This window comes from Vespula pensylvanica, chromosome 7 (genome assembly GCF_014466175.1).
Source record: "Vespula pensylvanica isolate Volc-1 chromosome 7, ASM1446617v1, whole genome shotgun sequence".
Taxonomy (NCBI): Eukaryota; Metazoa; Arthropoda; class Insecta; order Hymenoptera; family Vespidae; genus Vespula; species Vespula pensylvanica.
Genome location: NC_057691.1, coordinates 3,209,720 through 3,219,587, shown reverse-complemented (window position 1 = coordinate 3,219,587; position 9,868 = coordinate 3,209,720). Strand labels below are relative to the sequence as shown.

General features: G+C 37.6%; 1 protein-coding gene across 1 annotated transcript in view; it reads right to left on the bottom strand.

Moving 5' to 3' along the window:
- The window catches only part of LOC122630310 (transcription factor Sp9-like), a 99,049-nt gene that overhangs the window by 66,649 nt on the left and 22,532 nt on the right, over nt 1–9,868 (bottom strand). The gene's annotated exons all lie outside the window — the stretch shown is intronic.

Genomic DNA, 9,868 nt, shown 5'->3' with positions numbered 1-9,868 from the left:
AGATAGAGAGAGAGAGAAAGAGAGAGAGAGAGAGAGAGAGAGATGTACGAAGGGTCCCACAAACAAGGAGAAGCCTCGATAAATATTCAACGTGCCACGGAAGTAAGTCAACCTACGATCCTGGCATGTACATAGGTTTTGCACCTGCGTCGGCGTTCTTGGATTCGTGAAAAACGTATATATTAAGCCGCCTCGAGGTAGACTTTTAACTAGAAACTTTCCAAATAAATTCATAATTTATTTTCACAATGATTCTGCATCTTCGTTCATCATTTCGTGCCGATCGATCGCGGATGGATGCGCGTTCTTAAACGAGCACTCGCATTAATTTACATAAGCATAGAGGGTTATGGTAAGTTCTTCTTTTCTTTTCAAAAAAGAAAAATGAAATAAAAAAGACAAAAAGGAGAGAGAGAGAGAAAGAGAGAGAGAGAGAGGGAGGGAGGGAGATAGTAAGAGATTAACCGTTATACACAAGATTTATGAAAATACGTACTACGTGGAAATTTAAATGTTATCTATCCACGGGAATAGATAATTTTATCGCATGGAATATGGGAGGGTCGTTATTATGTAAATCGCAGATAAGATTACATCTACTCTGTGCTGATGAGACATCCGTAACTCGAATACTTTCTAATTATCATTAGCGAGTGCTACGAGATGTAATGCGAACACGAACATGACATTTTAATTCTCGTCCTAAAGTATAGGTAGAATAATAAAGGAAGAAAAGAGAGAGAGAGAGAGAGAGAGAGAGAAGAAGAAAAAGAGAAAAGAAAGTAAGAAAGAAAGAAAGAAAATTCATTTGCATAGATATTTCAAATGACTTTATACGTTTGACTTTGATTAACTTAGGACGTGTCGTATTAGATACTATTCGAAGTTTTATTTTATTAAATACGAGAATGACTATGGAATATGGACGATCAATACGATCAAGGTGTGCTCGTCTACGACAGGGTAGTGACAAAGAGGGTTGAAACTCGACATCGTGCTTGGCCTTACGATATCGATCGTCAATCCTTAGACAGGGAACGTTTCGATGGAGAAACAACGTTAATTGCTTCCGCCCACGTCTAGAAATTCACCGTCTACTCTCCTCGATTGTCATCATCGTTAAAGTGGAAACTTGGACTCTCGATCGAAGTAAAAGAAGAAGAAGAAGAAGAAGAAGAAGAAGAAATAAAGAACGACCGATGTCGATAACTACAAATTTTCCTACTTATTCTTCCTACGTAGTTTTCTAAAGAAAAGGAGCATTCTCTTGGCAAGGATAATTAACGACTGACGATTGTGCTCTGACGAAAAAAAAAACGAGATAAAGAGAGAAAGAGAGAGAGAGAGAGAGAGAGATAGAGGGAAAAGAAAAAGAAAAGGATACAAAAGGAGTAGGTACCGACGTGCACCATTTATCATAATTACATCGTGCAATCTTCGTCATCCCCTTCGAATCGATATTTTCGTATTAAATAAAAGTTAGATCGTTTATAATCGTCGTTAAAAATATCACATCGGAATGGATGAGAAAAAGATTAAAAGAGAATGGAGAAGAAAGATCGATTTTAAATTCGTGACCGGGATGAGTCGTCGAGATCGCACCATGAAAGCGAAGTCACGTACCACGCGTATGCTCGTTTACAATGGCAAAGGGCGACGCGCGAGACGCGTCAGATTTGCGTCCCATTGGGCTTGAGGACCACCCAAGGAGAAAGAGAGAGAGAAAGGACGGAAAACGTAAAGAAGAGAAAGAGAGAGAGAGACCGAGCACGAGACGATTATCATTCAGAAGAGCTAACGATAGCGAAAACCTGTCCTAACAGCGGTGGTCTGCGAGATAAGGTGGTGAATGCAGGTGTTTAACGCATTGCCAGTCATTCTATTGTCATTACTTAAAAACCGAGACTATAGCTGACTCTGATCACTGAGGGAGTGGTGCGACGTTGGGTGCCACATTGATGATCACTGATGTTACCATCTTCCAAACTTTTCAAACTTACCAATCAGTATCTAACGAGCTTTATATTATCTCACGTTTCAATTTATATGAGAAAAGTAAACGTTTTTGAATATAAAATGAGAATAATATATGTACTTGGATGGGTAGATCGAGTGAGATAATTTAATAATTAAAAGTAATTGGAACACGTACGTTATTTTATGGGTGATATCACATACACACGCGCGCGCGCGCGAACACACACACACACACATATATATATATATTAATAAACGTTAATTTGTTTCGTCAAGAATGTACAACTTTGACGTACGACGTTTATTAACGATGCTCCAAATGTAAACTTTTAAAAACTGATTCAATACATAAAGTTCTAGCAAGGAAGATGTCGTAATTATAAACTTCTGCGATATTATCGTCGAACGATTTTTGCATAGCCAAGAGCGATGGAACACCTTTCGTAAAATGGTAACGTAAAAGATACGCGAGCCTGATAAAACCTACGAACGATAACGAGGTACATAACATGAACGTGGTTGTTAATATAAATACCATCAGTCAAGAGCTTGTAAAGGGAAATTAATCGTTGTATTATTTTATTTAATTCGACATTATCGAGATCCACTAGACATTTTGTTTGTTTATTCATTTACTCATTTACTTACTTACTTACTTACTTACTTATTTATTTATTTATTTATTTATTTATTTATTTATTTCTGTCGTTCGTTCATATTTCGGTTCTCTTCTTATTTAAAATTTTAGCACAGGCATCTCTGGTTCAACGTGGGACGATAACTTTCCATAATTATTCCAATACTAGCACACCACGAAGCATCGTCATCAACGAGAACCAGTACGTGGGGTATGCACGTTAGAGCTTTAACGAGTTTTTGTCACGAAAGCAACGAATCGGCACTCCGTTCTTTACGTCGTTACCGTGCGAGCCGTTCTATGTGTCACTAGGACGAACATGGAAAACTACTACGATAATCTTGTTGTTTGCGTTTTATCGATCCCTCATTTCTTTCTATATTATCAATTATATAATCACAGACAGACACGTACACATATACATACATACCAAAAAAAAAATATATATATATATATATACGTTCCATGACTTTTGAAATTCACTTCACCAAAATTTTATCAAGAGGAAAATGTTGATAGAGAAGGAAAAGAGATGACGAAAGTAAGTTCCAAAAGCAAACGACAACTCGATGCCCTTTATTTTCGTACTCGAGTCCGCTCGATTCGAAAGGAACGCTTGAATTTATTAACCTCGTTACGAGCGACCGCCCCTACGAGACTCTCGAACTGAGGGAAAAGAAGATTAAGAATAAGAATAAGAATAAGAATAAAAATAAAATGTCGAGAGAATGAGAGAAAGAGAGAGACTCGGTCCAAGAGAAATTCAAGTGAACGTATTTAAAGTCAAGAGGACGATTACATGGACAAGATGGCGGCCGAATCATTTTATCCGAAAAAGAAGAAGAATTCAAAGAAGACATTTTATAAATAATTCCATTAGATATCGCAAATTCGTATTAACATTTGTGGTTTTTAACGATCTTAAAGTTTTAACGATCGTAAATCCAATAGCAATCTTATCTCTCTCTCTCTCTCTCTCTCTCTCTCTCTTTCTCTCTAGATGAATGTATTATCGTAGTTGATTCAAATGAGAAAAATAGAAAAAAGATAGATGGATATATCGAGGAAGATGATGAAGCGCACGCGCCTATGAAGCCACGAGCTGAGTTGAGCAAGCAAGTAAGTAAGTAAGTAAGTAAGTAAGTAAGTAAGTGAGTGAGTGAGTGAGTGAGTGAGTGAGTACTACGCGCCGCGAAGCGTGTTCCGTGTCACGGCTCTCGACCGTGCTCGATCGTGCGCGTGCGTGCCACTTGTGTGCGTGAATAAACGTACGCTCGATGCGTCACGGCTCTCTGACTTCGGGCCACCACGCCCATCGCCACTGCGCTCGCTCGTCCATGACGAGAGAGAAAGAGAAAGAGAAAGAGAAAGAGAAACGCGAGGAGACATAAGGAAAAACTCGAAGGATGCTGGCCAATGTTTCCGACCAAAAATAGAAAAGGAAAAAAGATTTGCAAGAACGTCTTCTCGAATGTCATCCCCATTTTAAGCGACAAAATTCTGAGATATATTGGATATATATATATATATATATATATATGTATGTGTTTGTGTGTATCTATGTATGTATTTAAAGGTATATATATATATAATATATTTGTATCATTATTTTTAGAATGTTTTTTTCAAAAAAATTTTGCAAAGATTGTTCTATTATTCTTTGATTTTCGTTATCGTCGTTAATTCTCGATTCATTTCTTCCTTATTAATTTTAGTAAGACTTGAGATAATTCAATCGTATGTTTGTCAATCTGATTTCATTCTCGGAAGAAAGGTTCTCTTGTATCAATCGAGATCATAGATTAGAATAATGATCTTTCTCTGAAGAGAAAGGGGTAAAGAGAGGAAGAAAAAAATGAAGAGAGGAAAGAAGAAAATGTCGTTCACGATGAATCATATTTTATGAAGATGTCCTGCGTTCATTGTCGAGCATTAACGAAGATAACCATGTGCGATAGGGTGTAATTACGGACGAGATATCTTGGTGTACTTAAAGAATCGCATTCGAAACGATCTCTTTGCGACAGAAAGAGAGAAAGAGAGAGATAGAGAGATAGAAACAGATAGATAAAGTAAGAAACACACTTCGCTAAGAGTAGCTTTGTTAGCGAAGGAAGGACGGCTAATGAGTTTTTTGTCTTCTTTCCTTTTCTGTTTTTTTTTTTTTTGTTCTTTTTTTCGTCATACGGCATTCTTTGATTTATGTGGTCGGATATGTGGAAGAACGTTAATTCTCGCTCGTAACTCCGTAACTCTAGTGAATGGCTAGAGAGCAAACATTTTTCGAAGCGTCAGAGCGTAACGTTACCCAGTGAAAAAGTATCCAAAGTCACGCATTACAAATCATATATATATATATATATATATATATATATATATATACATATATACATATACATACATTATATAGATAACGACGACGTAACGCATAGAAGATATAGATAGTCAGAAAAAGCAAAAAAGGAAACACACGCACACACACACACACACACACATATATATATAACTCGTTATAGGAGAAACTTATACGAATCTTTCGATTTCTCATACGGTATTATTAAAATGTATCGTAAATCTTATTATTAAACAAGCTTCTCTCGTTTCTTTCTTTCTTAATTTTTGTCCTCGCTGACGAAAAAGCAATTTCCAAGAATATGGAATCCCCTTAAAAAGAAAACAAAATTTAAAGGAAAAAAGAAAATTATTTCTCGCGATAGACTAGACAGTTTCGTCTAGTGTAATAGTAGGCACGTGTGCAGTCCATAGCTCGAGAGGAAATACGGAATCGGAGATCGGCCGAGGGCGCCCGATGGGGAATAATTGCGCGTTTGCGCTCGTTGCGGGAGGAGGATTCCGTGGGCCGCCTCCATGACTCCCGGTAGTAATTATCGAATCCTTTCCCTCCCTTAACCCCCATTCTTACGGTATATGCCAAGCGCCCCCTATTCTTTCCCCGGAGGCTCGTATGTTATTATTCGACGTGTGCACCACCAGCGGTATCACGAGCGGTACCACGAGCTACGAAACTCTTGTACACTCTCTTTCTCTCTCTCTCTCTCTCTCTCTCTCTCTCTCTCTCTCTCTCTTTCTTTCTTTCTTTCTTTCTTTTTCTTTCTTTCTTTCTCTTTCTTGTAGTTACACGAGCTTACGTTCCTTCGACAACCGGGTCCCAGATCGGAAGCCATTCTGACGCGAAGATTACTGGAATTAAAGCTTTAGATCGTCGATCGAGCAACGAATGTACCTACACTCTTTTTCTTGTACTTTTTATTTTTTATTTCCTCTCTCTCTCTCTCTCTCTCTCTCTCTTTCTCTTTCTCTTTCTTTTCATCTTCGTCGGTTCTTATACTACAGGTATATATATATATATATATCTTCTTAATTGCAATTTCTAAACGCGAATTTGACTAATCGACGAACAGATAATAAAGCGGTCGCGTCGGGCGTACATATTTTGTAAGAGATACGTTTGAAGGCAACATTGTAGCAGCTGTTTACCAGCAGACAAATTGTAACGGCTGCGTCTCGGATACCATTAATCTCGAATTCGTTATCGCATGGCCATCGCCAAACGAAGTAAGCAAGTAAGTATCTAAGTACGTTAACCAGTATCTGGTACGATTAAAGAACCCTTCAACCAAGTCCGATGACGAGCCGAACGTGCGACAATATAATTACATAATTGCCAAGCTCGCACCAATTGTGACTCCACCTCTTTTGATACGTTCCTATCGATTTTCTCAGGGTGACAAATGGAACTGTCCTTTCGCTAGGACGTAAGGCAAATTACTTTGGAATATCTTAATCGTACAACATAGTACTTACACGGTATTCGTTTTCTTCGATTTCGATTGATATCTTCTTCGAATATTTCGTTGCGTTGTAAAAGAAAAAATATATATATACATGTATGTACACGTGTGTGTGTGTGTGTGTATGTGTATATAAAGAAATAGAGGTTGAAGGGTGTAAACGAGTTTTTTCTTTTTTTCTTTTTTTTTTTCTTTTTTTTTAATTTTTATTTTCTTATTTTCTTTTCTCTTTTTTGTTGTTCCTATATATAAAACTGACGTACTTGATGTTAAGGTGATAAAAGAAAAAACATCGTTCTAAGCTTGAATTATTAATTGGAATTCTCTTAACTCGTGGCATAGGGTCAATTAAGATAAAAAAATCCGTTTCTTTAATATCCATTGATTACATATCGATTTGTTATGTATTTGCATTAAGAGAAACAACAGGAAGACCTTGTCTTGTCGCAATCATCGATCTTTCCGATTTCATAATCCATATCTTACGTATGCTGAACGATCTCACGATGATAAAACATTAGAGAATAGTCTAGAGATATGAGAAGGTATTTTCTTCGATTGAAAATTAGAATATCTAGATAATATTTTATTATGATTTAATATTGATGTAAAAAAGAAAAAAGAAAAAATAGGAAAAGAAATGGGATTATTACGTTTACTTTATAATTTTTTCAAACGTTCATTGATCGTTCGTAATTAAAATTAGAATATATGTATACCAGGTTATATTAAAATTTATTTGAGAAAATTAGTTGAAAATATATTCAAAAGAAGAAACGTATAAATACATATATATGTGAAAATACACACGACGAGACATCATCGTGGAGATCGAAGTCGAAGGATTGCGAGTTCTGAGTCATGCATCGGCGACACACGTCTTATATTTCTTCTTTCTCGACCGGAAGGCAAATTATATATATATATATATATATATATATATATATATATATATACACACACACACATATATTACTGCATATGTAATACTCGTAACGTGTCGGCTTCTTTTACGATAGACAAGAAAGCTACTCGACGAGCTCGTGCCTTCGATAAAATACTGGTCAAACACGTCTCGTGCTACGATCATCATAATCTTTATCACTAAATTCGAATGGAGACTCGACGTTTCGTTGATTTTCGAAAATATAAGATATATTTCATGAAGATTACGAGATATCTTCGTACGTCATATTAACTAAAAATATTGATTAATCGTTAAAAGATAATATACAATATTTTTAACCGATACGTTAATATATTTCGATAATAATTAACGCGAATGGTTACATTAAGAAAAAAGAATAAAAAAAAAAAAAAAAGAAAAGAAAAAGAGAAACAAAAAGTGAGAAAAAATAATAGAAGAATTATTAACGAAGATTAGAAAAGAAAGATAATTTGATCGGTACGTGTATACTTACTATGGATTTGAAAATCTTCGATAGTTTTAAAAGTTTTTCTAGGATAGTTAAAGATTGATGCGTCCTTCTCACCGACGACAGTATTTTCGACTTCTATGACGTTTCTATTACGATAGTAATATACGAAGAAACGTTGGTAGGTAATTCGTTGGACGTACTCGATGATTTGAAACGTCGAACGGCCGCAGCTCGTACGATCCCACGCAGTTAAATCATACGGGACAAAAGTTTTTCGTAAGAGATAAGAACGACGACGGGGCGCTGCCTTTTGCCTCGTGTTCTCGTATATTACGTGGGCGTATAGATCGACCGACACGTGGGTCGCGAAAACTTTTCTAGGCTGCGTAATGAAAGGTAGAATAACGTTTCTAGGTTGTAACTTATCGTCCGTACCGATCACGAGGACGATAACTTCTTTTAAACCTTATGTCGAACTTGACGAGTTTCTTCCGCGTAGGCAAAACTGGTTAGGAAAAAAAAAAAGAAAAAAAAAAAAGAAAAATGAAACAGGAAAAAAAGTAGAAAAGAAAATGAAAAAGAAAAGTATAACGTTACAAATAAAAGGAACGTTTTCATAAAATATAAGATTAATACACGAGATGTTATTTGAATGTGTAAAATAAATATAACTATAAAATAAATACGTGAGAATTTATTTATTCTCATAGAAAGTAGAAGTGTATAGTTCGATCCATAGAACATAGAGCATGGATCGAGCATGCTCGTGATCGTTGATTAGGAACGTGACGAACGGTCTCATTCGCTTCGTACTTGTGAAAGGGATCAGTCGAGTTACGTCTGGGTTCGGAAAATCGGCTTTTAACATTGCCCCGAGGGACATTAGGGGGTTTTCGGCGCCCGAAGCATATATAACGTATCCCACAAGTGAAGGAGAGAAAGAGAGAGAGAGAGAGAGAGAGAGAGAGAAAGAAAGAGAGAGAAAGAAGCAGAGTCAATATCATCGTCGTTAGAAGAATCAGATCGTTGCGACCGCAAGAGCGTCTATAAATAACGTTTCTCCGACCCCCAGTGTTGTGATTATATTACCTATTCGAGGAGAAAGCATTTGTAGAGAAAGAGAGATGGGAAATACTCGAGGGATCCTGGAAACGAGAACCGAGGTACATAGTAATACGTGTGTGCGAGAGAAATGGAAAGAGAGAGAAGGAGAAAGAGAGATAGATAGACAGACAGAAAGAGAGAGAGAGAGAGAGAGAGAGAGAAGAGAAGAGAGAGAGGAATAAGAGAGGGTACGATTTCCGGGGTGTCTGCGGCAGATTAAATCTCGACTGGTTAGCGTTTGATTAAACTCTGGGATTGAGACCGATGTTAATGCTCCATCCGTGACTCGATTGTATGCTTCCCCGTGAAATTGACGTCGCGAACGTCGTAAAAAAAAGGAACGACCTCTGCTCGGTACTTCTCTTTACACCATCACACACCACCACCACCACCCTCCTCCCGTTCGATAAATCTCCTATCTTGTCGGATTGTATCGCGAGGAAAGTATCCGTTTTCTCTTTTTCTTTGTTTCGAGGATGGTATAGGAACATCGTCGATCGAAATGCAGGAAGGACTCTCTCTCTCTCTCTCTCTCTCTCGTTCGAAGAGGAAGAAAAAGAAGAACAAGAAGACTCTCCTCGACTTCAGGTCAAAGTCAGTACCGACGTTTACCCTCTCGAAGATTCAGTGGAGGCATATGGAAAAAAAGATAGAGATAGAAAGAGAGAGAGAGAGAGAGAGAGAGAGAGAGAAAGAGAGACAGGAGTGACTAAAGAGGGGTGGGGTAGAGAGAGAGAGAGAGAGAGAGAGAGAGAGAGTCGGAGCAAGAGTTCTCCGGGCCTCACAATTAGCGCATACATCACCGCTTGAGAGGCCGCTCGAGGGGTAAGAGAGGAGGGGAGGGCTTCGTACTGGCAACCTGTTATTAAATACGTGGCCCGAAATACGCATGTATCACTCACGCATAGGCTCGCATACAGAGGACGAGCCCTTTGCCGGATTAATTCACACGCGGACCG